Source organism: Electrophorus electricus, chromosome 23 (genome assembly GCF_041902795.1).
Source record: "Electrophorus electricus isolate QZ-2024a chromosome 23, ASM4190279v1, whole genome shotgun sequence".
Lineage (NCBI taxonomy): Eukaryota > Metazoa > Chordata > Actinopteri > Gymnotiformes > Gymnotidae > Electrophorus > Electrophorus electricus.
Window position 1 is genome coordinate 5081680 of NC_137519.1, and position 7863 is coordinate 5089542.

The 7863-nt window shown below is 44.2% G+C and overlaps 1 long non-coding RNA gene across 1 annotated transcript; it reads right to left on the minus strand.

Moving 5' to 3' along the window:
* On the minus strand, positions 1 to 4485 carry LOC113580706 (uncharacterized). The gene is made up of 2 exons (XR_003410992.2): positions 4291 to 4485; positions 1 to 180 (listed from the first exon to the last, which is right to left on the minus strand). It is a non-coding gene; the product is annotated as an uncharacterized LOC113580706 (long non-coding RNA).
* Between the last annotated feature and the right edge of the window lie 3378 nt (positions 4486 to 7863).

The following is a 7863-nucleotide window of genomic DNA, read 5'->3' on the forward strand; positions in this document are numbered from 1 at the left end:
TAAAGCTTTTTTTTTTTTATTTCCCCAAAGAATTGATGGTTTATATGGGAAACTGTGGTGCATTGTAAATGGCTTTTTGCAGAACTTCCAGCAGCCGGATCCACCGAGACACACTGCCACCTTCTCCCTTCCAGAGCAGCAACAAAACAGAGCAAACCTCCTCCAGGGCCCAAATGCATGCTGGAAATTGGAAGAAAAAAAATTTCACTAGTCAAATGGTAAGAAGTTTTGTGTGGATCAGAGTGTACCAGTGCTTTTATCTGTACTACTTGCTAACTTGCCTTGGCCATTTTTGTGGTGGCTAATGAGAAGCAGATTACCATAAGGCAGTGGAATATGTCTAAGGTTGGTGGGTTTCCACTGGGAATCGATATTACAATCTGCTAATGGGCAAAGATATGGCGTATAATTCATCAGCATGCATGCTGTTCATTAGGTCTAACATGTACGTACTAAAAAGTATGTAGGTGTGTGTGTGTTCTAGTTATTTACCAATGAGTTACAGAGTCAAACAATGCTAAGCATTTAAATTGCCTCTCTCTCTCTCTCTCTCTCTCTCTTTCTCTCTCTCTCTCTCTCTCTGGGCTTTTACAGCTCTTCAAAAAATACATATTCATTCAGTATTAATTTCATATAAATATTCCATAACCTTTAACTTTCTTGTGTTGTTCAGGATGTTTTAAACATGAGGGAAGGGAAATGCAGAAAATGTGAATTCAGTTCTGTTTCTCTCTCTAGTTCATACAGAAGAGAGAGCCAGAACTCCATCTCGCAGTGAACCTCTGACTAAAAGGGAAAAGAACATGCAAAGCTGAGCCGATGGGACTATGCATGCATTTGTTTGCTTACTAGTTTGATTGGATTCATTGTCATTTATGTACTTAGACTTACCCATGCAGTAAAAATTAATTAACAAAAGTCTCATTTTCAGTGAAAAAAAAAATCAGTCTGTGTACAACATCAAAATAGATAACTGAAAGATTGAATTAAAAAAAAAAAAAAAACTCCACAAAAACATTAAAGTCTGACTACGAAAGCTCATTCCATGCCAGAACAATAAGAACACCTCCCTTACTAGTATTTACATACTAGTATTTATCTGGGGCCCTACTTAGACCCAATGACCCATCTGGTTATAAGAATTCACATGCCTCCTTCGTCATGGTGCACAGAAATTACATCAGAAATCCTTGCAGAAGGCCTAGGTTGTAATACATGTCTCTGAGGCTAACCAAATCAAATGATGCCAGTGAGGCTGATCACGACTGCAGGATACCTGAGCATCTTGTATCAACTCTACTCTTGTACTCACTCTCGCTGGGTTCTGAACAGGAGGGGACCATTACCATGACAACGCTTTTGATGACTAAATGAAATTGCGGGATATAAGGGCATTCCGGACTCGTGCGCGGCTGCCACGGGACGAGCACCCGCGGGATGAAGAGCTCGTGGGATAAGGGCTCACGGCACGCACAATTCCTTTTTGCAGAGAGGCGTGATCGAGTACGGCGTGTGTCTTATAAAGAATGCGGTGCGGCCTTCTTCAGATGACGTTAATGGTGCTTGATAGAGGCGATGGAAGAGCCTGCAGGAAGCCGGAGAATTCCACTCCTCTATAGGCCTCAGTCGCAGGGACGGGGGACGGGTGGCAGTGGGAACAGATGAAAGAAAGAAGCAAAGAAACATAAAGGAAGTGATAGGGGGTGGGAGAGAGGGAGAGAGAGGGAGAGAGAGAGAGAGAGAGAGAGAGAGCGAGCTCATAGAAATAGGGGTTGATGGCACTGCCCAGAGGCCAATAGCAGATAAAAACACATTAGCAGCACCCTGAGCTGCCCCTCCAGACCTCCACAGCATGGGATGATATTAACCACTCAGAACATGTGACACACACACACACACAGCCTGAAATTACTCAAGCAAGACTCGGCAGGCGGCTGGGTCAGTGGAAATATGCACGTGAATCACGTGGCCCTGATGAGATCTTACCCCAGTGTTAATAAGGAAGATGCATCTCACCCCACTGTGAACACCACGGTGAGGCAGTGAAAGCTTTGGATGCATTAGAGTTGACAGCGCCGCTATCATGTTACACTGTGTCCCCATACATCTGTCCGGCTTACTATTGGCGTTTCTATGAATACTGGCCAAATTAATTTAAAAAAATGGCCCACCTTTTCTAAACACTCTTCTCCATAAATCTTCACACAGTCCTTTTTGAGGGGCAGTGTGGCTGGGTTTTTAGGTGTTCTGGCAATTAATCTGAATGGCAACATCAGCACCCACTGAATAAACTATGACCTTTGAACTCTCATTGTTGCATCCTCTTCACAGTATCCAGACAATCCAGACAAGAGTATAATACAGTTGCCCACGAACACATCTAGCAATTAAACAATGTAACATTAATAAACTGAGTAATCGACATTTTATTAAATAATATTGTGTAATATTTGTGATCTGAAAAAATATCCCCGGAGGTTACCTCGTACGCCAGTGTCGGTAGCGTGGCTGGTCACGTGACCAGCTGTCAGCCAGTGAACTGCTCGTATTGAATGGAGCCATGTTCTCAGCTCTCCATTCTTCTACCTCTAATGGTGCTGCACCCACACATTAAAAGTCTAAGATTGCAGGAGTGAGAACACAATGTTTTTGCGTTGTCACCCCCTCCTGTTTTGTACCTGTATGTCTCCTCCTCTGTCTGTCTCTCTCTCTTCCACTCACTCCTCTTTGTTTTGGGAGTTTTTGTTCTTTTTTGTCTCTCTCTCCTCCAGTCGCTCTGTGCGTGCGCTTATCTTCTCCGTGTTTTCCACATTTTTCTCTGATCAGTTTGCTTGCCTGCACCCCTCCCGCGAGTTCTCTGGGACCCCCCCCCCCCCCCCACCACTTCCCGTACTTGGTAACCAAGCACAAGGGAGCACACCATCCACACCTGGCCAACGAGCCGCGGCGCAAACGCCGGCACCCTGGCACGGGAACACGCGCTCAGAGGCAGCCATATGGAGCAAACACAGAGTCAGTAAGAGTGTAGTGGGCAAACTGCACTGGGTCGGTGCCTGGATACCAGCAAGGAGATGAACACACGCGAGCGGTGAAAAAAAAACTATCGAAGCGTACTACTGTCTCCCATTTCAAAGGGTCTAGTAGTCATTGGATGCGGGCCTATAGACAGGCGCTCACTGGGGTGAGTGTTTTAACGGCAGGTTTTAATATATATTCGGACGTTAAAGCAGACAGTGGCCTCCTCGGTGAAAAATTTAATTTATACTTTTGTTCGTCATAATACTTTAAGGCGTCAAAATTCAATTAAGAGGACAATCAGCAGGGATTGTAAAACAGGTTTTCTGTGTTCACAGTGAGATTAAGCGAGAAGAGCAACAGACGCCGTGTTGCAGGTTAATTTTAATTGCATTCAGTGACACGCAACGGTGCGCCTAGACAGTGCACGCGCCGTTGCCAAATAGAGCTGAACGCCATACAACACGTTCAGCGCGCATGTAAAAGTGAACGCCGCCCTACTTTTATAATTTTGTGACTGAGTCTTGTCTGAAAAAAACAAAACAAAACATGTGAAACCCCACTGGGAGTAGATGGCAAAGGTTGCCACGAAAATACTGATTCTCTTGTGCAATTGTACACTGCTATGTATGTTCAGCTCTGGGGCGGAATGAAATTACCTGCACGCTGATATGAATTTAAAACAAGCCGTGGGCCACGAGCCGCATGCAAACTCATTTTGGGTTACAACCGCCCAATTCAGCCTGTGATTTGGGGTAGTAGCATCAAGAATAATACGGAAATAATAATTTACGAGCCACAGGAAAGGGCCCGAATGCAATCACATTTAAATCGCGAACACTGTAGTCTGCCAAGGTATGAAGACACAAGGTATGAACGTTCAATTGATACGAGAATATCGTAAATACTCGCGGCCAATTACGCAAAAGCCAGTGGTGGACGAACCCCAGGATCGCCTCCAGTGTAATACTGGATATTTTGCTTTGTACATTTTCGTATAATGAATGCAATTACAAAGATTTCACATGATTACGTAATGATTACCCTCCATTAAACAGGAAACGGTATCCTCACGACCTGGCAATCTTTAACCTTGGCGAATATAGCTTGCCAATCTCCTCCCTCAGATCTCAGCTGAAATCAGTGTTTTCACATTAAAAATACAGCAGTGCGCCTATCTCTTGTTGTCTGCAAGGTCTTCTCCGTGTACTGGCTTGACAGAGTGTCAAAACTCTCTGACAGAGGCACGTGTGTACTACACACATATCTGCTTACCGCACTCTGCGTGAAGATCTTCTGTTCGATCAAGAAGCGAGATATCCCCGAAGTCGTCTTGAAGTCAGCGCTCCTCACCTACATGTGTATTAAAGAAGAATTCAGAGTTAGACCTACGTGTCATTACGGCAGTCCAACACGGTTGACTCGTTAAATGTGAAAACAGTGAGCTAACGTAGCTAGTTTTAAAATAGCGCCAGCCTAGGTGAAGTTCAGAACAGTGAGTTGTTGGTCGCCAGGCTTGAATATATAAATAAATCGACTCAGGATCTCAGTAAAACCAAACAACATATTTAAGATTAAGAGATATATATTTTTTATGGATACTAAAAAACTGTCACACTCTTCTTCCAGAAAGTTCAGAATTGGGTTTAGTTTACAAATTAAATTTGAACAAAAGGCTTGAACAAAACATTATCTTGATAATTACATGCGCTAATAATCCTCAGGTCATGTTTAATGTATTTTATATAGAATTTCGGTTTATGTAGACGTCCATAATTGCACCTATAGGCAGGAACCAAATCCACACAAAAACATTTGACTAAATTAATCTTAGCATTCAGGCCCAGAGGTAAAAACAAAAACAAAAAAACTTTCATACTTGGAATCCTAAATGTTTCCTTTTCAACAGCAAAATGACACTATACTTAAGATCCTCTATACTCCAATATTGTGTATAGAAACGGATTGCCCGGAGATTAACACAGAAAGCAACGCCCTTAATCATGTTTTTGAATCTCGTCACAAGCAGTGACGAAATTCAAAAACACGAAACTAGTCAAAAGAAATCATGTAACTGGGGTCGCAAATGGGTCTTGTGAAGAGGTAAAACTTTGCATTTTATGATAACCTAATGATATTTATTTTCGAAATAACAAAATGAAGCTACCCCTTATCTACATACATACTACCAACTTGTTTCGTTATAGACAAAGGTAACTGATTTGAAACTGTGCACCACCCACCTGGATAGCACTACCTGGAAGGGATGTTTAACCAGCAGTTAAGTAATAGCCTATTCAATGTTGCATGGACAGGGCGATTCAGACTGCCCCATCAATAATGCAACACCATCTGCGGCGCAGGTGCCGGATCTTGTCTTGATGCTCTCCCATTTGTCTGGGCTTTGTTTTTGATTAGCTACATGCCGGATGTGGGCTGGAGCTTCCAGGCAGGGGAACTCTTAGTCTCCGAGGGGACAACGGGTCACATTGGGGTGACTGTGTTGTGTTTGTTCGGCGTTACCTCAGCCTCGCCAGTGATGAGGAATATTGATGAGTCCGGGAATAAAATCAAAGAGTTTTTATATGTAAATAAGTATTTATGGATGTTGTAGTACATTGGTGGACGTGACCAGAGGAGACATGCCAAGATCAGGATATTCGCAGAAATATAACACCCATCCAATCGAAGTCTAGTTCTTAATTTTACTCGATTTTAGTCAAAGACCTTTAGCATCACAAGCATTGTAGGAAACGACTTTTACTTGTATCTTATATTTTAATTATAGCCAAATCACAAATGCACATTATACAGCAGAACTGAGTCGTAATTGGTGCTCGACGGCAGATGCTTTCCCTCCTCCTACCTCGCGTGCCCCCGCGAGGCCCCCACCGCCGCGCCGATGTCCAGGTGAGTGCTGACTACGAATTAACATACGACCCGAGCTTTAAAACACGTCCGCATTGCCTCACTGTTAAATTTACACACCGTTACATATTAACATTGGGTTCGGTTTAACGTGGTATTCGACACAGACCCGCAAAAGTGTCAGCATATTCGTCCTGTTTCCGAATTCATCCCGCGAGTTTGTGTGTGAAACATGTCCGCAAATGTTATATCCACGACAGTGGGACTGCTTGAAATTATTCCATTCGACGTTTACATGCAACAAGTTACTGAGCGTGTTTCATTAAGCGACGTCGGTAAAGCAAGGTTGACCGGCCTGTTACATATGAAGAGCCGGTCCGGTCGGTGTTAGGAGCAAGGAGCAGACCCAGTCGGTGCCGCGAGATATGTCATGAAGGTAAACGAACATACGGATGACCAAACGCGAGTGTTGCCGGGAACACTGGAGCAGAACCGACTTAATGGAGGTCAGACGCTCCGCGCATCTATTCCGCAACACGCTCACTGCTCGGTGTCCCCGTCGCAGCCCCGAGCTGACCCCAAACCACGAAGGGCAACACGAAGCGGACGTAATTACCGTAAACAGACATTACCCTTAAAAAAAAAAGTGATGCCGCGTCTATTACAAAATGCCTGCTTTTGTGTCATTTTGTGTCTTATGTAGGCCTATGGGTCCGACATATGGGTGGTGGTGTCACGCTTTCACGGACGCGTGAATAACACCATCACGCTCACCCTCTCGGGGATGGAAAGGGTAGCGTGAGTCCTACGTAACCATGGGTGAAGTGCCCGAATATTACCCGCGCAGGCCTGTGTGAAACAGATTATCGCCAATGGAATAATTTAAACATTTGTTTAATGTCTTTCCTTTTCCTGAGCTCCGAGTACGACGCCTAGTCTGACACCGATTATTTCCTGCGAGGGCTCCTTCATTTAACAGTGTGTAGCCTACATTTCGCTTTACAGAGACTGATAAACTCCGAATGTTATTTCGTTATGATGCAACGCAGGATATACTAGCTATATAACTGCACATGCAATTAAATTCCCCCCATACACACACACACACACACATCTTTGTGTGAACATGGCTTTCTGAAGGGCCAGTACAAAGGAAACAGCCCTCATAGGGAGCGATGTTTTGAGATCTAGTTAGCCCAAGTTAGCGTCATTTCTAATACACAATTATGCCAGCTGCCGTGAGAAATCGCCCAATAAAAGAACTGGAGCGCGTATGCGTTCTTCGACCAAAAACGCGGCGTGCTACGTAGGTTACGTAGTGGGGTGGAGGGACGTGCGGACTCAATTGAAGGTAGTTAAGGAGCGTTCTAGGATCGGCAGCGAAATACGCGCGACTCCCGGGCTCCTGGAACAGCGGCTTTGTTGATTGTTTATTATTGCATAGTTAAATAATGCTAGTGCAGTGAGTCACAAACCCGTTATGTCACTGACTAAGGAGTACATGGCACAAAGGGAAAAAAAGTTCAATATGTTGCATTTCCATACGTCTTCTGTCCTGCTAAAAGGAGCCCTCTGTAATGTAAATGCACTAAACTAATTTAGGAACATGTTGTTCTGTGCTCGCATGCGTTACACAAGCTAGCCGTTCTGCGTCCTTTAATGGTTTATCAAGTGTGTATTTAGAGTGCCAGAATATAGCTGACGAAATGGCTCTCAGATGGTTTAAAAAGAAAGAAAGAAAAAATGGAGATTTGGCATGAATGTGTTTAAAACGGGGTTTTTAACTGCGCTGCGTGTGCTCTTCCTTCCTGAGAGGAAAACTGAGTGCTTTCACATCTTAATCCTCACCGCCCTACGGAACGGGGCTTCATTATAACTGCTCAGCTTTACGCGGCTGCAGAGCGCCACAGCCCAGTGAGCGATCTCTAACCCAGCAGTAAATGCAGTTCGTCAAACTCGGGGATGTGGGTGGGAGTGTGG